Source organism: Hyaena hyaena, unplaced genomic scaffold (genome assembly GCF_003009895.1).
Source record: "Hyaena hyaena isolate Hyena2069 unplaced genomic scaffold, ASM300989v1 scaffold_405, whole genome shotgun sequence".
Classification (NCBI taxonomy): Eukaryota; Metazoa; Chordata; class Mammalia; order Carnivora; family Hyaenidae; genus Hyaena; species Hyaena hyaena.
Window position 1 is genome coordinate 813102 of NW_024081039.1, and position 25300 is coordinate 838401.

At 43.3% G+C, this 25300-nt stretch overlaps 1 protein-coding gene across 5 annotated transcripts in view; it reads left to right on the plus strand.

Moving 5' to 3' along the window:
- The window catches only part of TULP4 (TUB like protein 4), a 232936-nt gene that overhangs the window by 88568 nt on the left and 119068 nt on the right, over positions 1–25300 (plus strand). The gene's annotated exons all lie outside the window — the stretch shown is intronic.

The window sequence follows — 25300 nt, forward strand, 5'->3', positions numbered from 1 at the left end:
ATAGAGCTTTGCCATTCTTTGTTTAAGCATTCACTCCCTAGGGGCATTTGAAAAGTATTTTCGAGTTTTCCTTAGAGTAAATAATGTTACTCTCTTTGTATAAATTCCTTTGGGGTTATTTTTTGGAGTTCCAGTCTCAAAAGTAGAAGTAATAGAACCACCAATCTGAGTAATTTGAATGTTTGTTGTGTATTCCCAGAAGGATGGGCAAAATGGTGGACACAAGGTATTTTGAAGACTTCTAGAGTCTAGAAGGTCTAGATCATATGGAGTCTTATTTTTTTTTTGTAGCTAATTAAGGGATTTAAAGTAGCATATTATGGTTTTAGTTTTTATTTCTTCACTAATCAGGTTGGAATTTTTTATTTTCATTTATTTTGAGAGATAGTGAGCGGTGGAGGGGCAGAGAGAGGGAGACAGAATCTCAGTCAGGCTCCCTGCTGTCAGTGTAGAGCCCAACACAGGGCCCAAACTACCGAACCCTGGGATCATGACCCGAGCTGAAACCAAAGCTGAGGCTGACTGAGCTACCCAAGCTCCCTATAGGTTTAAATTTTAAAATAATATCATTTTGGGGGCACCTGCGTGGCTCAGTTGGTTAAGCATCTCATGTTGGTTCAGGTCATGAACTCACAGTTCGTGAGTTTGAGACCCGTGTTGGGCTCTGTGCTGACAGCTCAGAGCCTGAAGCTGCTTCGGATTCTGTGTCTCCCTCTCTCTCTGTCTCTCCCCTCCTTGTGTGCTCTCTCTCTCTCTCTCTCTCTTTCAAATAAATAAACATTAAAAAAATAAAATAATATCATTTTGCCATCTGTGTAGATAGATTGATATTGATTGTTAAATTTTGTGGATATAGTAAATTTTTTATATATTATATTTAAAATCATGTTTTTTCCACCCATTCAAATATTAGGTTCTTTAAAAAAAATCTTCAACTTATTTTATCTTTAATCACACCCTCTATATCTCTAACAATCCCATTTAGCTTTATTTTACAGCTAAAATAAGTACATAAACCTCTGTTCTAAATTTTTATTATGATTTAAACAACAAAGGAAAGTAAGATTTTTTTCCTTTCAGAATATTTATTGGTATTTATGCCTATTTATTTTTTCTGATAAATTTTGCTATCATTTTTTTTTTATTCTTAATAACCAGATCTGCAGAGAGCAGGTTCTAGCTATGAAAAGCATTGGGGACCAGATAAGGGTGAGCCAGCTAGAAATCCTCGCACGGGATTGATGGTGGTCTGTGGCGTGTGGTCCAGCTGCCTCCCAGACTGCCTGGCTCCAGCAGTGTGTCTGCCCTGCTTCTCTCATCCCCACCTCCCGTGGCTTTGCCAATAGTTTTCCACTGAGAGTTTGATAATGCTTCAAACCTACAAATTAACTGGACACATGTCTCCATTGCTATATTTAGTGTTCCAAATAGAATCCTCATGTATCTCTCCATTTGTCTTTCTCTGTCTCTCATTAGCGTTTTATAATTTTCTTTAAGTAGGTTGCTTATATTCTTCTTTAATTTAATTCCCCCAAATTATTCTTTTTGTTTTTAATTTTTAAATGTTTACTTGTTTTTGAGAGAGAAAGAGAGAGAGAGACAGAGCATGAGCAGGGGAGGGGCAGAGAGAGAGAGGGAGGCACAGAATCCGAAGCAGGCTCCAGGCTCTGAGCTGTCAGCACAGAGCCCGACGCAAGATCTTGACCTGAGCTGTTGGTTGCTCAACTCACTGAACCAGCCGAGTGCCCCTGCCCCAAATTACTCTCATCACATATGTGATTGCTTTACAGTTTCATTTCCAGATCCTGTAGATACAGATCTGTATAATTTCTTAAAATTTTGAAGCCATAGAAAAATAAACATATTCAGTATGTATATATATTTCGGTACTCTTTTGACTTGAAAGCAGTGTGCTTAGTAAAATGTGCAGTGTGTTCTCTTTTCTGCTCTACCTGAAAATACCTTCCCACCTTCCAGCTATAAGCTTCCAGCTTCTCTAATTAGTTCAGACCTCTCTTTATGGTGTGCTGTGTGTGGAGAGACAGATAAGGAAAAGTGTTAAGACATGTTCAAATGCAGTGGTACTTGTATGTTCTGCTCTTATTTTAGATCCCGGAGAATCGATCATTTTTTGAAATGTTTATTTTTTGTGGGGGAGGGGCAGAGAGGGAGAGAGAGAGAGAGAGAATCCTAATCTCTTCTGACAGCATAGAGCCCAGCATTGGGCTCAATCTCATGAACCGTGAGATCATGACCTGAGCCTAAATCAAGAGTCAGATGCTTAACTGACTGAGCCACCCAGGTGCCATTACATCATTCTTAAAGCCTTTGTAAGCACTAGATTTTTTGTTTCTGGATATTGAAACAATGTGAATTCTGAATAATGCCTTTGACTTTGAGATTCTCTGAAGTAGTTTTATGTGGACATTTGTTAAGAATGTCAGAGAGCAACATCCTCTCTGAATTAGCCTCAGTGGTTCTGGTTGATACTGGCTCCTGAATCTTCAGGGATCTTCCTGTTGACCCAGTAGATGTTGTGTCCTTAACCTGAAGGCCCTTTGGGGTTCTTCATCGCCCTTTGCTCAGGAACACCTCTTGCATTTTGGAGTAATTTTATAACCACTGTACCTTTGGGATTTTACTAGGGGATTATCCTCTTTATTTTCCCCAGTATTTTGCACTTCTTCTTGGAGAAAAGTATTCAATAATTGTTAATTGACAGAAAGAATGAGTGAACTGTGAGGATAGAAGCAAAGTGTGAAGCAAAAGTGTGAGTGACTTCTGTGTTTTAACTTCTTTTAGTTCATCTCTCAGGCATTTGGACAGTGTCCAACTGCATGATGTCATTACAAGGCAAGTGAAGTGCACAGCATTTTCCATTCCTTGCTAGTGCATTTGCAGATTGGTATCACCCTGAGCAAGTTCAAAACTCTTGTCTTCTTGAACAGACTTGGAATGTGTAATAGGCAGACTTAGCAGAGTATCCATTTTCTCTTGTTTCTTCGCTTAAAAAATAAAACCAAAATATTTGTTGGGGCACATGGTGACAAACGTGAATAAAGAATGCTTGTTGTCAGGTATAAGTAAAATTGCCATGTAGTGAGATCGTAGTTGGATAGAGATGTGTGGAAGCAGTGAGAAGAATGTGATGGAATTCTTCAGGGGATGGTTTGGAGCGCCTGGATCGTAAGTGGTTTTGAAGGGTAAATAGATGTTTGTGAGGAGCCTCGTTTGTCTGAGAGTGAGCATGTTGTAGAGTAAGTGGGGCCACGAGGACCACGGAAGGGCTAACGTTATCCCTCTGATGGGATAACGTTATCCTGTGGAAGCAGCTGAAGGCATTTCTGTCAAAGGCACTTCTCTGTGAGTGTCGTGTAGGTTATGAATTGAAAGAGAAGAGGGACTGGGAGCCGGGAGGTCAGACTTTTGCAGGAATCCAGGCACAGGTTTGCTGAGGCTGTAGTGATGGGAATAAAGAGGGCAAATTTAAAAGATACAGAGGAGGTCAAATTATGGTATTGCTGACAGGTTTGTTGTGGGGCAAGCAAGGAGGACCTCACCATTCTGACTCCCAAATCTGTGAACAGATGTGACTAAGATAGATAACATGGACTTCATTGTGGGACTTGTCGCATTTGAGGAACAGGTAGGATGCCTGTGAAAAGTTGCGTCAGATTTGTCCCCACAGCAACGTGGATGGGTCTCAAGAACATTATGGTCAGTTAAGAAGATAGACGCATACATGACTGTACAGGCAGTGCATGATTCTATCTGTATGAAACTCCACATCTAATCTCTAGTGTCCAAAAGCAGATCAGTGGTTGTCGGGGGGGATTGAGTGGGTGGGGGTGCATTAGGATATTTGAGGCAATGGAATCTTGGTTGTGGTCAGAATTTATTGAAAGTTAGACTTTAATGTGTGCATTTTATTGCATGTAAATTATACCTCAGTAAAATTGATTTTTAAAAATTCAACTTTAAGAGGGAGGTCTGGGCCAAAGATAAGCGAACATTTAGGGGTCAGTAAGTAGGGTGTAGGTTGTGGTTGAAATTCCATGGATGAATGAGCTTGTCTCCGCCAAGTATGAGGAGGAGAAGAAGACCAGAGACAGAGATCTGGCGACATGAGCCTTGAAGGACAGGGAAAAAAGAGGAGCCTTTGGAGAGAAGATTAGTGCTTAGGGGTGATGGACCAGAAGACAGTGACATGAGTCCCAGGAAGAGAATTCCACGGAGAGAGGGACCTGATGTTTCTCCTGCTGTAAAGGTGTCAAGGTGGGACTGTAGGAGTTAGCAGTTTGGAGGTTATTGTTTTTCAGTGACATCACGGTTGTTTGCGGGTGTTGAGTCGAGAAGGATGACCGGGTACGACATTCTTGCTAGGAACTCGGGCTGTGAATAGGGCCAGAGAAACCGCAGGAGGCTGGGGGTGTCAGGGTCTAATTCTTAACAACTTCAAGGTCCTTTTATCTTTCTATTGTATTTATTTATTTATTTTTGTAGGTTGAGGGGCTGTGGTGGCAAAGGCTGGGTTTTAGGTAGAGGCAATTGGTGGGCAGGTCCTCCAAGGAGACCAGTGCCCAGACTTTGACACAAGGAGGTAACCTGTTTCCCATTTCTCTAAAAGCAGAGGGACGGAGACACGAGGCTGGATGCACAAGCAAAACGCTTGCTTGTGTAGGGACGGAAGGCCGGGGACCAGGGGGTGGAGCTGGCGTGCGGAGCAGGGTGCAGCTTTGAGGTAGCTCCGGGGAGCAGGGCAGGGACCCAGCCAAGGCCCAGTGAAGCCCTCCCGGGCGGAGGTAAGCCTTGAGACCAGAAACCGCAAGCCTTGGCGCAGTGCCCACTGCAGGCCGTTGTCACTCCAGGGTGCCCAGCGTTTTGGACAAAATAGTTACATAACCACATGAACATTTTCTTCAATTTGGTTACTAAGAGGCCTTACTTTATGTGCTGTGGGATGTGGTATCCATCGGAGCCCTGCTTCCCAGGGAGTGCAGAGCATCGTGGAGGAGGGTGGGTATCTGGGCCCTTTGCCCCGCCCATCCGTGACCCACTCATACTGCAGGTAAGATGGGTGGGAGTTGTATATGTCATGAACTTTGTGACTCCCCCAGTAAAGATTTTGTTTGGCTAGAATTAGAGCCCTCTTCTTAAAAAGAATATGCTTTTTAAAAAAAATTTCCAGCTTTTTGAGGTGCAGTTGACAAATAAATTGTGTAGAATATAATGATTTCTTATATGTATATGTTGTCAAATGATGAGTACTCACAGTAAGGTTAGTTAGTGAACATATGTTTCACAGAGTTACAGTGTTATTTGGTTTGGTTTGGCTGTGAGAACTTTTAAGATCTACTCTCAGCACCGTTGAACTATACTATATAAAATACAGTATTAACTGTGCCACTGTGCTGCATGTTACATCCCCAGCACTTATTCAGCTGTTAACTGGAAGTTTGTACCCTTGACCACTTTTACTCATCTCCCCCTAAGAATATGCTTTCAGGTTTTTTTTTAATCTTTGGAGGGGAGGGGGAGAGTGCGAGCGTGTGCGCGTGAAAGTGGGGGAGGGTCAGAGAGAGAGGGAGACACAGAATCGGAAGCAGGCTCCAGGCTCTGAGCTGTCAGCGCAGAGCCCGACATGGGGTTCGAACTCATGAGCCACGAGATCATGACCTGAGCCGAAGTTGGATGCTTAACCAACTGAGCCACCTAGGTGCTCCTAGGATACACTTTCTATAATGAAAATACATGAAAAGATTAGCTGTTGGTGTTACCCAGCAAAGTTGGGCACCGTGCTTATGTCAGGCTTAAATATCAGCCATCAGGCCAGAGTCATTTGTTTGCGGTCTGTCTTTTAACAGGCATCTGAAATGTAAATCTTCGCTTCTGTTCTGGGGACCACCCTGAGAACATTGTCTTTCCCAGGAAAGTATTGGCACAGAAAGCACATCTGAGGTCCTATGTTGACCGTGACCACAATAAGCTCACAGGGGCGCAGATGCCAGCAATTTTATCGAATTAGAGGAGAAAGATGTGGTTTTTGCTGTTGTTTTTACTGGCCAGGAGAGCACACCTTTTGCTGTGATCCTGTGCCCAGAAAAGGAAATGTCTCCTGGAACTCAAAATGTTTCTCTGGTTTGAGGCCTGGACCTGCCCTGCAGTGAGTGCTGCATAGCCCACTTTTACCAGGAATTCCTGCAGGCCTGGCCTTTCCCACTTGCTGTGTTTGTTGGGCTTAAGCAAGGCCGAGCGCTTTCATATCCATCTCTGCTCCTTATTGGACTCTGACCTCTTGATTTGTTTCTTTGTAAAACTTGGGATCTCAGTTACATGCTGTGTTCAGACAGCATGGGTTTCTGAAGATCCTTTGGGGTTGAAGTTCCAGTTATACCACTTGGTTAAGTACGGAGGTGAGCTGGGTTGTGTGTATCACCCTTGTGTACCTAGTGTTCACTGCTGGAAGCTAGATTATGATTATATCTGTCATGCCTCCCACATTGGAATCCCCTAGGCATTAAATAAGAGTGCCTAACAAAAACACTTTAAAAATTGTAAAGCACCACACACATGTTCTTTTTATTATTGTTGTAAGTCCAGAGAAGACTGTGATTTTCAGCCTTTCATCCCTTCCCATGCCACCCAAAGATGTATTTCTCAGCATCTTCTCTGTAAAACCATATGGGGATGTGAGTAGGGGAGGGGAGTGATTGGACCCAGCAAACTCTGATAAGTTTTTTTAAACTGACTTTGTTAAATTAAGATGATGTAGCTGTATGAACTCTGCTTAGAGGCAAAAGTGATTTTATGTGTACGTTTTAAGTGTGCTTTCTATTCATTGTGCTCAAAACGCTCTCTTTTTGCTCTGCTAAGGTATTTATTTAAACAAACTGTCAGTCCTCATGGTAGTGTGTGGTGTTTGTGAGAGAGTGAGAGGGAGGGGGCAAAGGAAAACTTTATTTAATTGAATTGGTCCACTTGGGAAAAATGGACTCACATGGATTTATGACTTGCTTAGGCAGTTAGCACCTGTTCTGCAAAGAACTTCAGGGTGAAGCATTTCTCAGTATCATTATGCATAACAGGAGAGAACAAGTGAATTTATTGGCTCTTGCAGTAGAAGAAGTGTCTTGTATAGGCTAGTCATATCTCCTTAGCATGGGGTATAAAGAGACCTGTGAGAAATGGTTCTGTACTCACAGGGCTCTTACTTTGGGGTAGGTGACATGTTTGTAGGCCAGTAATGTACAAATCATGAAAAATTCTAGACTGAAAGCACTTGATAGCTTAGAGATATCATCTCTGATAATGTCAGAGAAGAGTTCAAAAGTAGCCCATTGGAATTGGGTCGTGATAGGTGATAGTTCCCTAACGGAAGAATGGAACACAAGCAATGCCAAACACAGACACTGGTAGGGGATGTGAGAAGACAAGCGGCTGGTGTTGGGTGGGGGAGGGCCGGGGCCTGAGGCAGGCTGGGCCAGTCCAGAAGCAAGTGCTAATCCATGCCATGGCATCTTTATGTGGTAGGCAAGAGTCATTCATTATATGCATGTTTCTTTTCAGCACAAATTCTCTGATATTACACAAGGAGTAAAATGTGATGTGTTTTGTTATAAGATAGCTTTTCATATGAAGATAGGTAATTATTGCTTTATTCCTTCCTGGGTATATCAAAGGCAGATAATATCTCTAATTTGTAAACTAAATTTCTTTTTTTTTTAAACTAAATTTCTTAAATGCTCAGAGTTTATCTTCTCTTCTCAGTTCAATAGATCCCAGTGCAGAAGATTTAGATTTTTGTTTTAATATGTGATGAGCTGCTCTGTGAGCTTGTGCTGCAGATTGTCTTTTGGTTTGTTGTTCAGCTTTTGTCCTTTGCTTGTTCATTTCATCTGTGGCCTTGGGAACTTGGTAATTGTTAGGCACCATTGGACCCAGGGTCAAACCTAATTTTTTAATTTTGTTAAAGAAATTGAGGTCTTTGTGCATTTCCCTGCCCTCCCCCCTTTCTCTCTGAAAATGTGAGGCTAGTGTAGCCCTATGTAACAGGGACTTCAGATTTCATATTGACACAGGTACCTGTGGGTTAAGGACAGTAGCACTTATTGCTTCTGCACAGCTTTCCTCCTTTGTCCCGCTCTGCATTCTTGGTGTCCATCTGTCCATCTGGGAGTGTTTGGTAGGGGCCACTGGAAGTAGAGACCCCGCCCCTCCCCCCAAGAAATGACAGCCCCTCAACTCACCTTCTGGGCTTGTAGTCTCTATTGAGCATATCAGTGTGTGTACAAGAGAGTGTATTATTATATATCATATGGCTTAAGAATCATCTCCAGGTTGATAGCTGTCCTTCTGAGTGAGGCAGAAGATAAAATTAAAAAGAATATTGTTGGCATACAATGGCCACAGCTGGACTGTTGCATTTATGAAGAATTGGATTGTGGTAAAAAATGAGTGAGTAGCAATAACTGAAAATTGCGTGGAAGGGGAAGAAGGAAATCATTAATTATTTGGCATATTTTGTTGCTCATACATTTACTGAAGGCTGGAAGAGACGGAAGATTATAAGAATAATATCTCACAGGCTCTGAGCAGGTAAAATGGCTTTAGCAAGTGAAACCCTACTCGATAAAGGAGGTTAGGAAGACGTTCAGTCTGTGTTGTCATTTTCCCCACCAGAAATTAGCCTGTTACTGCATGTATGTGCTGTGGCAGAATTGCATGTAATTATTGATGTGGTTGGCCTCTGCTCTGCCATTTTGCCGTTTTCTATTTGTCTTACCCCTTGTCTGGTTCCTTTGATCCTCTTTTCCTGCCGCCTTTTTTGTTAACTGGATTTTTTTTCCATGTATCTTTTTAACCTTTTGATTGGTTTTCAGTTTGTTTTCTTGCTGTATTTTCTTAGTGATGGTCTTCAGGATTTATAGCATTCACCTTGGACCTATTACAATGTACTCATAGTGAACATTGAATCACTTCTGTTCAAATACAGGAGCCGTACAGCAGTGGAGTTCCACTTACCTCCCCTTCCCCACCTTGTTGCTTTGGCCATTGGGATTTGGGCTTTGGGATTGTGCCTTTTACTCTGAGATTAGTTAGGACTGTTGGAGGTTTTTAGGCAGAGTATCACGAGTAGTTTGCCATTGCTATTAACAGTACATGGACTGATTATTTGAATAGAGTTGTATGAAATTATAAGTTATAAAATTTTAAAAAATGAGTAGAATGTTTTTCACTGTTTATAAGTAGCAACATGCTGCCCTTTAGCATAGAAAGAGATGAGCTGTAAATCCTTAAAAGAGAACCTCAGAAGCCCATTTAGTTGGTGTTCCAGATTGTCTGTCTTTTCATTAGTTTTTCCTTAATTGGTAGATTAGTATTATATTTCCTTTAATCAAAAGTGAATCTCCAGCTTATAGCTTGTTCCTCAAATCAGTTACCATTTTAAGTGTTTTCCTCTTTTAGAGAAGCAAACTGCTTAGTATTTTTTTTTTTTTTAGCATTAATACATGTACATTCTCCTCATAAAAATCTCAACTCTGTAGAAATGAATGGGATAAAATGTGAGTTTTCCTCCCAGAAGGGAGCATGTTAGGAAAGTCTCTTGGCACCTGAGGAGTTTGCTGTCTGTTACCACTTTGATGTGTATTGCATCTTTTCTTTTTAATAAAGAGTATTATATGTTCCTCCAAATCATACCAACTTCCTCCTGATATTTGAGGTTTAACTTACAGATGAGTCTTCCTGTTCCATCTACTTTTCCTTATGGCTTAGAACATTTTGCAGTCATCAACATAAATTTTTTTAAGTTTATTTATTTATTTTTGAGTGAGAGAGAAGGAGAGAGGGAGAGAGACAATCCCAAGCAGGCTCTGTGAGCCTTCAGTACTCGAACTCATGAACCGTGAGATTATGACCTGAGCCGAAGTCAAGAGTTGGGAACTTAATTGACCGAACCACCCAGGTGCCCCAACATAAAAATTTTAGGGGGTTTATTCATTTTGTCTCAAGAACATTCAAGCTCTGCAGCTTTGACAATTTATCTGGTAGTTGAAAAACTGGTTTAGATTACTTTTATTGGATTCTACACAGAAGGTCCCATAGCATCATTGAAATAGCTCTGTTGCATAACTGTCCTGTGTCTAAAAATAACAGTTGAGTAGCATCAGATCTTGCCCAGGGATATGAACCCACACTCTTGGTTATTTGGACTGACTCTGACCACAGACTAGCTTTCAGTATGTCCTGCCAAGGGATCCTTTATAGAAAACACCAAGTTTGTTCCAGTGAAGTCTGATATTGTTGTAGTTCCTGACAGTACAACAGACAGACTGCGTTTTGGTGTCTGTCCAGATCTGAGCTGCCAACATTGAGGGATTTTCATAATTGTATTTATACTTCTCTGAAGTCTTTGGTGCCTGGGGTTGTAGATTATCTATCTCTACACTTAACCCATACACAAAAAGTGTTATGTGGTAAATCCGACTTGAAGAAAGTCATACAAAGTTGCAGCCTCTGCATTAGGGTCATGATGTGTTTTTCAGCTATATGCTGTTGGAAATTAATACTCCTTTTATTGCCTGTTTTATCACATGAAAAGCTGTAGACCCTCCTCTTGGTGGCAAAATGTACAAGGTTACAGACAATTTACAGAGCTTAAAATAAGCAGATAATTACTTTGGGATCCAGATGTGGAGACTCTAAGATGACTGTTTTAGGGAACAAGTTGGTGTGTTACAGATTGTGCAAAGGAACCAATATTTGTATATGAATCACTCTTACATCTTTGAAGGCATTTTTAAAAAAATGTTTTATTTATTTTTGAGAGAGAAAGAGAGACAGTGTGAGCAGGGGAGGGTCAGAGAGAGAGGGAGACACAGAGTCCGAAGACAGGCTCCAGGCTCTGAGCTAGCTGTCAGCACAGAGCCCGACGCGGGGCTCGAACCCATGAACCATGAGATCATGACCTGAGACGAAGCCGGGCACTCAACAGACTGAGTTATCCAGGCCCCCCTGAAGGCATTTTTTTATTCATTAGAGTGCTAGCTAGATTTTAATTCAGTCTGTATTTCTGTTTGAGTTAAAGATATGATAGTTACATGCATTTTTGTTTTTGTTAAGTCAGTACTCAGTTGGTATTTGCAAAATCTTACTTTAATGAATGCAGATTAGAATAATGAAATAAGTTCACATTAAAAGAAAATTGCAGCTTTGTTTAGAGAGGCACAGTTTCTCTTCATTTAGGTGCAAATCAAAGACAATTAGGAATTACTTATAATGTCACCTTCTAAATAGGTGAAAAACAATCATGATTTTGTGTTAAATGTGGAAGAAATGGAGCACATTGCTGAGGGCCAGGTAATTTGACCAAGGAAATGCACAGTAAGTGAAATGACAAATAAATAACTTCTCCTGGAATTCTTCCTCATTATTTTTTTAAAAAACTTTTAAATGTTTTTTTATTTCTGAGAGAGAGACAGCATGAGCAGGAGAGGGTCAGAGAGAGAGGAAGACACAGAATCTGAAACAGGCTCCAGGCTCTGAGCTAGCTGTCAGCACAGAGCCCATCGTGGGGCTTGAACCCATGAACCGTGAGATCATGACCTGAGCCAAAGTCGGACGCTTAACTGACTGAGCCAGCCAGGCACCCCAATTCTTCCTCATTATAATCACACTGCAGGGAAGCTTTTAAATTTAGAAAGGAGAGATAAGAATCTGAATGTTGTGAAAAATAGTAGGCACTGTCAACTTGTGGTTTTATATCTAACTAGAAGTTAGAGTATAACAACATAAAATTGAAAAATTAAGAGGCAGAGAGTTAGTTTGGAGGAAAGAATACTAAAGTGAAGTCAACATATCAGGATTCTAATTTGTCTCTGTCATTAATCACTTAGGAAACTTTATTCTCTCTTAGCATCTTATATCACCTTCCTTCCCTTTGGTTTTTAAAATTATTTTTGTTGAATTTTGCACCCTTTAGTAGTAGTGACCGTCTATGGAAGGTAAATGCAGTCTTGATATTTCAGAAACTGTCTTTGTTCATCCTCACGCTTTTTGGGTATGGAATGCTTGGTTAGCAGTGGTTTTCCCCCAGAACTTTGAATATATGATTTGATTGCCTTCTGGTATATCTTGTTGCCGTTGAGAAGTCTGCTGCCAGCCTCGTTATCATCCCCTGTAACTCGTTTTATCCCCCCCATCTTTTCTTCAACATTTTCTCTTTATCCTTGCTGTTTTTCATCCTCCCTACAGCCTATCTGGGAGGAGATTCATTTTGTCTGGTCTGCTTGGCGCTCACTGTGAGCTTTTGGCATCAGGATTCATGTCTTTGGTTCTGGAAATGTTTAGCGTTGGTTCTAATATTGATCCCCACTGTTCCATCCAGCTTTGTTTCTAGAAATGCTATTAGATGGATGTTTACCCTCCGTCTACCTGTTATGTTACTTAACTCCTCTGTGAGTGTTTTAGCTCTTTTTTTAGACTCTGAATAAGCTTCAGTTTTCTAGTTTTCTCTTTGTACCTGGTGTTGCGCTTCCCCCCCTATTGAGTTTTTAATCAATGACCACATTTTTCATTTCCAGGATTTCAAGTGGACTTAGGTTTTCAAATCTACTGTTTGATTCGCTGACTGATTTTGTTTCAAAAAATGGGGGGTGGGTACCTTTCTTTTGTACCTCTTTACAGCCCTCTTCCGTTTGCCGCGTTTTCATTTTGTCAGGAGCCACTCCATCTGACTGTTGAATATTTGTCAGTCTTTCTTGAAGTTAGCTTCCCTCCGCTGCATTGGGCTTTTAAGTTCAGAAGTCTGTCTTTAATGGGAATCTTTGTCCCTTTCTCTGCCCTCAGGTCTCCCTGTGTTGTGGTTTTGCCGTTGTCTCAGTCTCACCCCAGATGCCTAGCTTCGCACCAGATCTTAATTGAAGGCCCAGGTTCCTGTATTTCTTGATATTGAGGGTCCAGCAGATCTAGTCCCGTGGCCAGATTTTGGTTGCAAGTTCTCTGCTTCCTCTGGCTGTTGCAGGTGTGGGCCCTATCTCAGCCGCAGCCCCCAGCAGTGGTTGCCTTCCACAGGCTTCCTCCAGCCCGTGTGGTTTAATGCAGTGAGTCTCGTTCTGGACCGTTTGCTTCCACCGCCCCCTACCCAGCCACGAGCATGCATGTGCCTCCGGCTGCTGGTTCCACTCTGGCTCCCTACCTGTTTCTGAACACGCAGCTGTGGTTTCAGTCCCTGTTGCCAGCCGCTGCTGTCCCATGCGTCTTGTGTCTCTTGTTTGTAAACAAGGCTTCCTTCCTTCCTCTGTTCCTCTGTTCCCCCCACTTCCTTTCCTCCTAAAGATATTTTATTTATTACTGCTGTCATTTGGAAAAGTGAGTGGTAAACCTGAATTCACAAGGCTTCCTGCCTGGAACTTCTACATTTTAGTTTCTTCATCTTTACTAAGTGATCTTGAAGGTTCCTCCCAGCTCCAAAAATTCAGACTTCCCCGTCGGTACCAGGTAACAGGAGAAGTTACCTGTGGAGTCATGTACTTGGCACAGCATGGTCAACCCAGTCACTTTCCTGTCCCTGTGGATCTGGGCCAAATGGACTTGTGAATTATTGATCTCAGAAGATGTCTGAAGTGTTGTGGCCTCTGCAGAAGCTTTTCCGGTTACTGTTTGCCTTCCCAGTTATTATTTTTTCATATTGGACTTTGTTTTTGTAGGAAAAAAGAAATAAAACCTCTCTCAACCATGAGGGTAATGCCTTGGTTCTCCTTGATCCGAAGATCATATAGCTCTGGGAATGGAGCTGCCCCCATGGCCTGTCTCCCCCCACATGCATCTCCTTGCCTCCGGCAGGACTTCAGAGACCTGTGTGCTTCCAGCAACAGCTTTAAGAACTGGGACTTGTTTTCATTTTCTACTAGGAAGTAATAAGTTTCCTAGCAATCTGACTATTGCAGCATGGCCCATAGGGGACTTGAGAAAGAACAGAGAGAGGTCATTGTTAGAAGGAGATGGAATTTACTTTTCTACAAGGCTTCTGAGGTCTCTTCTTGGGTGATCACTAGAATTGTTTATGTTTTACAAATAATGTTTAATGAACTGCCAAAATTGCAGTTAACATTTTTTGAAAAATAAATAACTTAGCAAAGAAGTAGCCGTATGGCATCTGTTTAAAACTGGAGGCGCAGAGTCTGTTTTAAAAAAATAGATCTACAAAAGACTGAACACAAACTGAAGCACTCCCTCTAATTTAATAAAAATGATATTTAACCATTCATAGTTACATTTTAAAATTAGACTTAAGAATTTAAAACTTGTATAAATAGCATATTAAATTTTGTGAGCAGAAATTCTGAAGAAATATAAATTGGATTCCAGTGTGATGACTCTCAGTGATTCTCTTATCATTAACCTGATTCTGAGCAGAAGAAGGAGTTGCAGATGATGAGACTTCCAGGGAATCCACTGCTAGTAGAGAAGAGGGAATGAGGGCCTGGCCTTAGGAGGGAAGGCAAGGTGCAGGTAATACCGGAACAGCAGGATGGGCTCCGTAGTGAACCCACGGGGAGACTTCGGTGCTGCTGGGACCAGAGGCCTGTGCCTGCACTCTGTCATCCCTGAACTCTCCGGTAGACACAGGTGCCACCAGATCTTTAGAACATAGGGTCCTCAAAAGCAGTGTCAAAAGTGACATGTCAAATCTCAAGAAGTTTTAGCAATCCATGAATTTGCTTTTGATGAGCCTCTGTGTTGGTTTGTCTTTAAAGTAAGACTATTTCTAAAATGATTAGAACTTTTGCATGAGGAATTATGATTGTTAATGCTGAGATGATTTATAACAGAATTCAGTTGTTACTCTTCAATTTAACTGCTTGATTCAGTGTAATGTTCTTAGCCCTTTTGAACAGCATCTGATATGCCTTTCGTCTTATGTTTAAAGTATATCATGAGTCCATCCCTAATAGTCTTTGATGGCATTTGTAAATTGGGCTAAGTGGTTCAGTTGGTTAAGACACTGTGGGAGAGAGGAGAGTATTACTGCCGCCTTTGGGTCAGCCCATTAACTGCTTCCAGTTTTCTGAACACAGAGCCTGGGTTTCAGAAGAGGAAGGGATCCTCACTGCTGCTGCACAAACAGCTTTAGGGGCATGACGTGGGCATGGTGTGTGTGTCAGCATCGTCATCATTAAAACACTTTTGTAAAGTCCATAAACATTATATAATTGCCCCTGGTGTGGGACAGATAAACAGTTCCGTTTTAAATAAGTTTTTATCTTTGCAGGATTTGTACAGTGTTTAGCAGAATTTTTCTTTGTTCAGTATAGCACAAAGAACCCTTGTCATGTGGTTCTAGGTCTCTTTGTGACTGTAACTTTGCAGGAGGAAGTGCTGCACTATAGTTTTATCTGTTTCGAAGGTACTTGTTAGAGTTATTTTATGTTATAGTGCCAGAGAGCCAGGGTGGGAAGTATGGTGCCACATTTCAAGAACCATCTCCCTTTATGTCTTATTTGAATCAATTTAAAAAATACAAATAGATTTTCATTGAACGGCCGCGGTATTTTTAAAAATTTTTAACATTTATTTATTTTTGAGAGAGAGGAGTGGGAGGGGGGCAGAGAGAAAGAGGGAGACACAGAATCCAAAGCAACCTCCAGGCTCTGAGCTGTCAGCACAGAGCCCGACGTGGGCCTCAAACTCATGAACTGCGAGACCATGACCTGAGCTGAAGTCAGACGCTTAACTGACTGAGCCCCCTAGCTGCCCCTGAAAGGCCGTGGCTGTGATTTTAACCTTAAGATAGCCCCCATTTTTGTGCAGCTTCTATTTTGTTTTGTTTGTTTGGTTGTTTGGTTGGTTGGTTGGTTTTTGGGAGAGAGAGAGAGAGAGAGCACAAGCACACGGAGAAGGGGTAGAGGGAGAGAGGAGAGGGAGAGAGAATCTTAAGAAGGCTCCATGTCAAGCACAGAGCCTGACACAGGGCTCTATCTCGTGACTGTGAGATCATGACCAGAACCAAAATCAAGAGTCAGGTGCTTAACCAATGGAGCCACCTTGGTGCCCTAGCTTTTTTGTTATAATGGCTTTGTGATGACTGTCATTTTACAAGGGAGGCAAATTGAGAATTAGGAGGCTATGAGTAACTTTGCCATAGGAGGAGGCTAGGGCAAGAATGGGGTCCTGGGACTTAAGGCGTCCATCTAGGTGGATAACTTTGTTATATCTTTTTATTAGGTTATCTTCACTGAAGACTTTTAAAGGTCAGAGTGGATGAAGTTTCTAGTATGTTTTTATTTTTTTTAAGTTTATTTATTTTGAGAGAGAAAGAGAGCTGAGAGCACAAGTTGGAGAGGGGCAGGGAGAAGGAGACACAGAATTCCAAGCAGGCTCCACGGCATCAGTGCAGAGCCTCAGGAGGGGCTTGAACTCATGAACTGTGAGATCATGACCTGAGCCAAGATCAGGAGTTGGACACTTAACTGACTAAGCCAGGTGCCCTTGTTTCTAGTATGTTTTTACAAGCAAGGTACAGAACAGATGATGCTGGTCATCTGCTATTGGCATATGCTTCTATATGTTTAGTCTGCCTCCGGAAGGACACACAAGCATTTGATAACCATGGCTGCCTCAGGTTGTGGTAAAGTATGCAGTGGTAACAAATGTTGGTAGAGTCAGATAGTAGCTCTGATGTTAGGCAGTTTAAAGCCTCTTAATCTTGGTTTTTTCTCTTTTAGAAAGTGAGGAACGTGAGACATGAGATGTGTTTGACATCCAGGATCCATCTACCCTTCATGCCAGGCATACCCTTCTCTGCCCCAGCTCCTGCTCAGCTTCTGGGGCACCCACTAGTGGTCTGATGACCTGGTCCAAGCCTTGGAGTTTCCCAGCCAATAGCAGTTGGCTATGAAATGGGCTCTTCTGACTTCAGTTAGCATATCTAAGAACAGAAATTTTTTTCTTTCCCACTGTCCTTGAATGAGAAGAGCAGGTGAGGTTTGGAGTAGCAGTTATCCACATTCTAATCCTGGAAACTGGAGTAAAAGCCAGCCTGGAGGAAAGCGTGAACCTGGGACACCTGAAGTTCCCTCTGCTCCTGCCCATGGCTGGCCCCTCCCTTACACGAGCCAGGAGTTCACTTTTGAGCGTTAGTCTCGTCATGTATGTCAGAAGACAATCCCAACTGGTACAGGGTAATGGCATTTAAATGTCAGGATTACTGGATGATTACATAGCATGTATCTAAAAAGTATGGTACCTGGCACAGAAACCACTCAGTGGTAAGTTTCAGAATATTCATTTAGAAGTCCATCTCACATTTTACTAATGTGCTCTAAGGTGAAGTAGAGGCTACAAGAAGGATTATAACAAAGTGTTTATTTAGTTCCTTAGCCTGGCACAAATATACTCTACTTCTGTTCAAGGTCAAATACTTTGTTAAGATAAAATAAAAGTCCCTTTGATATATTACAGCCAGGAAGCACTAGCTCTGCTCAGTTTCCAAAGGCGATTTGAATCCTCTATTGTTTTCTAATTACAAAAAACCCCCTCCAAACCACAATTCTATTCTATCTGCTAATGAAAAAAAAAAAAAAAAAGAAAAGAAAAAAAAAAGAAAGCTATGTTGGGTGACTGAAGAACAAAGAACAGGAACTCAGCAGTCATAGGACAGGCAAGGGCTGGTCAGCGGTTTAGCAGACACCACTGCATGAGGATTTTGACTCCCTTCCTTCTTCTCCAGCTCCTCCAAGGCTGAAAAATTATTACAGGCAACTATAGAAATGGAACTTTTTTTAAAAAAAATAAAGCTATTATAATTGAACCCTGGAACCCACTGGATTACACAGTAGCAGGAATAGCATTGTTGTTTTTCAGACATCACAACACTCTCCTTAAAGTGAAGTGTGGCATACTTTTTAAAGATTCTATTGAATTAAGCATCAATTTGTATTTTGAGGGGCGCCTGGGTGGCTCAGTCGGTGAAGCGTCCAACTTCAGCTCAGGTCATGATCTCACAGTTCATGGGTTCAAGCCCCACATCGGGCTCTGTGCTGACAGCTCAGAGCCTGGAGCCAGTCTTCTGTTTCTGTGTCTCCCTCTCTCTCCTACCCTCCCCTGCTCATGCTGTCTCTCTCTCTCAAAAATAAACATTAAAATTTTTTTTTTAATTTGTACTTTGAAAATTTGAGTAGTGTGAGATAGCAAAGGCCCTGGAGTGCTTCAGTAATGGGCGAGCATCTCTGTCTTTAATAATAGAAATGGACTCTGAAACACAAGCATTTTATACACTCTTGCTAACCCGATTTTTAAGATAAAAGTTTCGAAAGCGAATGGAACTCCTGGCCCCCATCTGCAATAATCTTGACATTTTTCCCCTTGAGACCTTGTATGATTATCTCATCCCAGACATCATATTCCTAGAGTGCCTCTTTTATTACCAGCGAGGACAATATGCAATGTATGCTTTCACTTTTGTTTTTGCTGCTTTGTTACTTTCACATTCTGAAAAAGGAGCACATTCTATATAGCAAATTAGAAAACATTAGGCCTAAGTACTAGGAAATCAAGCTGATATTTAGATTATTTTCATGTGGTAATAATGGAAACTGGATAGCTTTCTGCATCAGCATACATTACTAGTAATGATTGAGGTCTGAGCAGCTTGACACCGTATAGACGGAAAGAACCTAAGGATTAAACAGGGAGTGAATAGAGTACAGAGCTTACCAATAAATAAATGCTAAGTCAGTGCTTACAGAGAAAGTTCTCTCATGGAAAATGTAGATACTAATAATGGTGCTAAGAGGAAGGATAACAATAATATGTTAAGTTTACACTTAAAAAAATTTTTTTAATGCTTTTTTAAAAAATTTATTTCTGAGAGAGAGAGAGAGCGAGAGACAGCATGAGCAGGGGAGGGTCAGAGAGAGAAGGAGACACAGAATTGGAACCAGGGTCCAGGCTCTGAGCTGTCAGCACAGAGCCCGACACGGGGCTCGAACCCACGAACCGTGAGATCATGACCTGAGCCGAAGTTGGACACTTACCCGGCTGAGCCACCCAGGCGCCCATGTTAACACGGCTCTCACCGTGTTGCAGGCACTGTGTTTTGCAGCCTTCGGAGGCAGCTGGTGTGAGCACTCACGTTGGGCAGGGAGCTGAGGCCCGGGATGGTGGGGTGACTTGCCCCAGGCCCCCAGTTTGAAAGTGTGGAATGAGGGAGTTGGTGCTCTTCATGTCCACCTGCGCTCGGGAGAGCCGCCGGGTGGGAGCACCGCCAGGGGGAGAGCACCGCTCGCAGGGGTGCAGCCGCACCTGTATCTCCATCGCCCCTGATGGCCCGTGCCGGGACCGCGCTGGAACGCCACACCGGGCCAGAGGTTTGGGAAATTCTTGAAATTCAGTGCTGCTTAGGATTTTGGAATCGATCTCTACGTCGTAACACTGTCTGAATGAAATTAATGCTTTTCAAGGGAACCACATTTGGATCAAGCAGGTTACAGCAGCCCCAAGTATCTGAATGGCTGACCTCCTCCAAGGAGACACCTGTCCTGTCCTCAGTCCACATGGAGTTTTCCTTAGGATTTGTTCATCATACCACTTCACCAACTGCCTGGTAGTACGGTGCGCTTTGAGGGTTTTTTTTTATTGTGATACATTCAGCAGATGCTTATTGAGGCCCTACTGTGTTCTAGGCCTTGGAGATAGGGATTTAGGACCAAACTGGTCCTTGAAGATGAGGCAGGTTCCAAAAAGGCAGAGGGAGCAGGAGGTGTTTCTAAAGGAGATCAGAGGTGAGCATGAGAAAGGCTTGTTTTCCCTTATTTTGTAAGCTACATCAGATGAGGAAACGGAGTCTGTGTTGACGCGTCCCGTTCTCCGGGAACCTGGACCACACAGACCACCTGTGGATTGTTTGGTGGTGCCGTCGGGATACTGTCTGTAACACAGCAGCACGGAGGCCTGCTTACATGCAAGTGCTCAGAGAAGTGACGAGCGGACGTTTGCCGGGAGTGAGTTGGTAGGGTGCACACATTGCAAGTGTGAGTGGTATTTTGTGGGTTACGTTAATTTTCCAAAAATGGAAAGAAATTGGGGAAGAGTTTTGAAATTCAAAGAATATAAAACTTCATTACTTTTCTAGGATTGTCTTCCCCAGTTTGGCTCCATCATGGGAGCTCCACCGGGTGGGGGAGGACCAGGGAGCCGGTCAGGAAGCTTGTCTTCAGCAGAGTTTGTCATTTATGGTCCTCACGTAGCCCCACGCACTCCCTGTTTTACTTCCGGTGTCGTAGAAGCGGCCTGCCGGGGTGGCCCGGAAGCCCGCGTTCTCTCCAGCAGCACCGCTGCCGTGACGTGGGAGCTCCTGGCTCCCCTTCCAGCAGTGCGTTTGTTCAGGAGTGCCCCCTCCGAGGGTTTACTGTAAACAGGCCTGCAGTGTGAAATTTCCCTCCTGTGGCTTATTAAGGAGATTTCTTGGTGTGTTCATGTAGTTATTTCTATCCTTAAAATTGTGGCCTTGCTGTGGTTACCTAAACTAATAAGTAAATGTTAGAGAAGTCAGGTTCTCAGTCATGATTTAAGCAATTAGATGGGAGTTTTTTGGGTTTTTGTTTTTGTTTTTTTTAAATTTAGGATTTTCTTTTCCATTACTTGTTGGCAATTCAGTATGTGTTCTTTCTTCTTCCACTCATCAAACATTTGTGGAATATCTACTGGGTGTCAGCGTTTGGTACTGGGACTAGAAAGCTGAATAAAATATGGTCCTTCCCTTCGTAACGAGGTGGTTTGGTGACGAGACTGGCCTGTGCAAGTCCAGCATAATGGGACAGCCGAAAGAGCAGGACATGAAGGTGCTGAGGAGCACAGAGACATGAGAGAGCTGTTCTCACTGATGATGGGGGCTTCATCAGAGAAGAATTTACAGAGACATTAGACCTGGTCTGAGTTTTAAAGAGACAGAGACAGACCATCACTAAGTGGCAGAGAGAAGGCTAACTTTATGGTGAGAAGGGAGTTTTTAGGAGACACTGACCTTAGCAAGCAGCCCAGGTGCTCACTTTTACTAAGCAAGTACTTACTACCTAGGGTTCCTCACCTGGTAAAGACTAAACTAATATATAAACTGCAAGTATATGTTGAGATCTCCAGGCTAACTAGAACTCATACTAGATCTAAGAATCCGGAATAATGGGGTAAAAGAATAATGCGACTGAATATATATTTTAAACTGTTCTGGGTGGAGATGAGAGAGATGTTGTGATTTAGTGGAAATGAGGCGGCTGGGCTCTGGCTGGAAGCTACCCCTGCCTGTGCTGGCCGGGGCTGCAGTCCCAGTGAGGGACGAGCAAAGGCACGAGGGACGGAGCACGCGATGTCCAGGGGAGCGTAAGGACCGTGGAGGACGGGCAGCCCCCTACATGGCCCTCTCTGTTGTTAGCCTTCCCGTTTTAGTTACCTGTTGCTGCCTTAAATCATCGCAGGACTCAGTGGCTTTCAACAACAGAAATGTTTGTAACCTTGCACAGTTTCTGTGAGTTAGGGACTCAAGAACAGCTTCATTCGGCAATTCTGGCTCGGGGTCTAACCTGAGGCTGCCTCAGATGCTGAGAGAGTGGGATTGGAGCCGTCCAAAGGCTCTTCATTCATATGTCTGGGGCCCGGGCTGGGAGAGCCCTCCTTGGGCTTCTCTCTCTCTCTAACCATCTCTCTCTCTCTCTTTGGTCTGTGTGCATGGTCTCCTCAGCATAGCCAGACTCTTCGCTTGCATGGAGCCTCAGGGCTCAGGTGGAAGCTATATTACCTTTCCTCATCTGGCTGTGAATGTCACACAGCATCACCCGCATCGCCTCTGCTGTTGTCAGAAGCTCACCCAGATTCAAGAGGAAGGAACTTAGATCACATCTCTCAGTAGGGGTGTTTCAGTGTCACTGTGTGAGAGCATATGAAACAAGATGTATTAGTTGGCCATCTTTGGGAAATACAACCTGCCACAACCACAGAGTCTGGAAGAGCTAACAGCTTGCTTTCTCAGCTCTCTTAGAGGGTGTCAGTGAGACATAAGGAGGAGTTGGCTAGGAGCCCTGAGAAAACTTTTGTTTTCCACATAGCAAGAGCAGTCATGGTTGTCATAGTCTCATGCTTACCCTATGGAAAATGGCTGTGATGCCAGGAGCTGTGGCAGCCATGTTGTGGCCATGAGGAAAAGACCAAGGGATCAGAGTGGCTGGCTCTTGCACTCTCTTAGTTCAGGCTGCTGTAACAAAGAACCATGGATTAGGTGGCTTTTAAAGTTTTGTACTTTGAGGGGTGCCTGGGTGACTCAGTCGGTTAAGTATCCCACTTCAGCTCAGGTCATGATCCCACAGTTTGTGAGTTTGAGCCCTGCATTGGGCTCTCTGCTGTCAGCTCAGTGCCTGGAGCCTGCTTCAGGTTCTGTGTCTCCCTCTCTCTCTGCCCCTCCCCTGGTGTCTCTCTCTCTCTCTCTCTCTCTCTCTCTCAGAAATAAAACATTTTTTTTTTTTTAAGAAATGAATTTTTTTTAAATTTTTTATGTTTTATTTATTTCTGAGAGAGACAGACAGCATGAGCAGGGGAGGGTCAGAGAGAAAGGGAGACACAGAATCCAACACAGGCTCCAGGCTCTGAGCTGACAGCACAGAGCCCGACGCGGAGCTCGAACCCACAAACTGTGAGATCATGACCTGAGCCGAAGTCAGACACCCAACCGACTGAGCCACCCAGGCGCCCCGAAATAAAACATTTTTTAAAAAGTTTCTATATTTTGAGAGAGAGAATGTAAGCAGGGGAGGGACAGAGAGAGAGGGAGACAGAGAATCCCAAGCAGGCATGCTAATAGCACAGAGCCCAACATAGGGCTCAATCCCACCAACTATGAGATCATGACCTAAGCCAAAACCAGCAATTGGACGCTTAACCCAGATGGCTTTAAAACAACAGAAATGTATTTTACGTAGTTCTGAAGGCTGGATGTCTGAGCTCAGGGTGCCAGCAGGGCTTGGGTTGGGTGGTATTGGGTTCTGATCATGGGCCTCTTCTAGGTTACAGACTGCTGACTTCTCCTTATCACCTCACATGGCAGAAAGGAAAAACTCCTCTTTGTCTGACATATTGTTTCTCTGGTTTCTGTGATTTATACCTGAATGCTTTCTAACCGAGACAGTACGCGGCATTGTAACAGGTTCTTGGACAGACAGTCATGACACCGAGGCTGTTTAATTTCCAGGAAGCAACATTATTCATGCCAGCACCGCTAGTTGGGTTCGTACCCAAAGAACTGAGCACTGAATGTCATGTGGCATCGTTTTCTTTTGTACATTTTCTATTTCTTTGTCCCCATGTATGGTGACACACACAAACATGCAGTCTGATGCATGGTCTAGGTTTACAAAGGTCACGAGGGATGCTGTCATGTAGGCGCAGAGCCAGGTTACCTTGAAGTTTTCTCTCCTTTTTTTAGTTTCCTTGGGGAGGGGACCCTACCACAGTATTCTATAATATGAGATAAGTGAGATGGCAAGATTTTTTTTATCATGACCACATGAGAGTAGTTGAATTTAATGGGCTATAGGAAGCCATTTGAACTTCTCGTGTAGAGGGTGAAATCAGTCTGTTAGTGAAGTGTTCATCACATGTCTGCTATGTGCCCAGCACTATCTTACTATGCATCATGGGGATAACAAAAGCCCCAAATAACATGACTGTTGCTAAGTAACTTGTAATTTACTTGAAGAGAGAAAAGCAAGTAGGTAATAATAATAGACAGATATATGATGCAGCATTTTCTATATCCTTAGCATAAAGATGCTAAGGATGTGACGTGAATTATCAAATTTAAACAAGAAATATCAGATGAGGAAGATACTCTCAACCACCCCTTTTTTTTTTTTTTACTAAATGAGAACAGATGCTTAGAAAAGTTACATAACTGACCAAAGTTTAATTATAAGGTATCCTGTTGTTTTCAGCAGTGTAAAGAGAATGTGGCCGAGAAGCACAGTTTTCTCACCCTCACCCGACAGCCGCATAGATCCTGTCTTCAAGCCTCTGTGTTTGTGTGAGGCACCGTGCTGGGTGTTGAAAACATGGGCCAAACACGATGAGACGTCAGCCTCTAAGGAGCCAATCGAGCAGGGGGCCAGGTTCTTCATAATCACATCTGGAATGGCACAGAACATTAATTGAGGGCCCTTAGTGAACAAGGACACTTAGTATGTTCTCGCTTTTAATACAGAGAGGTAAATCTTGTAATGCAGTGATTAATTGCAGTATAACAAATCATTCCTGATCTTAGTACTTAAAACACCATCTGTTCACTTAGCTCAAGATTCTGTGGGTGAGCGGTTGGGCCGGGCTGGGCTGAGCAAGGTGGTTCTTCCGGTCGTGTCTAGACTCAGTCGTGGCTCTGCGGACAACCGCAGCCAGCTGGGCAGCTCTACGCGGTGGCTTGGCACGCTGGCAGCTCTGTGACTGGGGCAGCCAGGCCACATGCCCTGCGTCCAGCAGTCTGTTCTGGGCTTTGTTTTCATGGCCACATTCAGGATTCCGAGAGAAAAAGGCATGTGTGTTGAGGATCTCCTGAGACCAAGGCCGTGCAGTGTTCTGTTGGCCAGAACCAGGGCAAGCCCAGGTTCGAGGGAGAGATACATAGTCTTTCCCTCTTGATGGGAATAGCTGCGAAGTCATGTGGCCAGGGGGCAGAGGTGAATTGCGGTCGTTTTGCAGTCTGCCTCCGGTCGTGTCGTGGAAGTGTACACCAAGTACTTTGGGACTAGAAGGAGTCAGTGCAGGCTTTCTGTCTGGGGAGTACGGCGATAGCACCGACAGAACTTGAGTGACGGGGATGGTGGTGCAGCTTTCAGGGGAAGGGAAGGGAAGTGTGGAAAGGTTGAGTTAGAGGTGACTGGGTTATCCAGGTAGAAGTGAACTTGTGTTTAATTGGAGATTTGGACCTGGAGAAGTCAGGGCTCGAGAGAGAGCGTTTTGGAATCATCTTCCCAGAGTAGTAAGTGGAACCATGAGAATAATTTTGTTCTTTGAGGGAGGAGGGCAGAAACTCTCTCTGTTCTTGGCAAGTAGACTGGCCTCAGGATCAGCATGGAACAGGGAGACCAGGTAGGGGCTCTGGAGTTACCTGGGAGAGAGACCAGACTGGTGGCATATGTGATGATGGTGGGAGTGGCTGGATGGGGGACATATTTTGAAGGTAGAGACAACAGGATTTACTAGCAGATCACATGTGAGATGTGAGAGAAAAAGTGAGAACTCAGAGCCTTCTGGCCTTATCACCTAG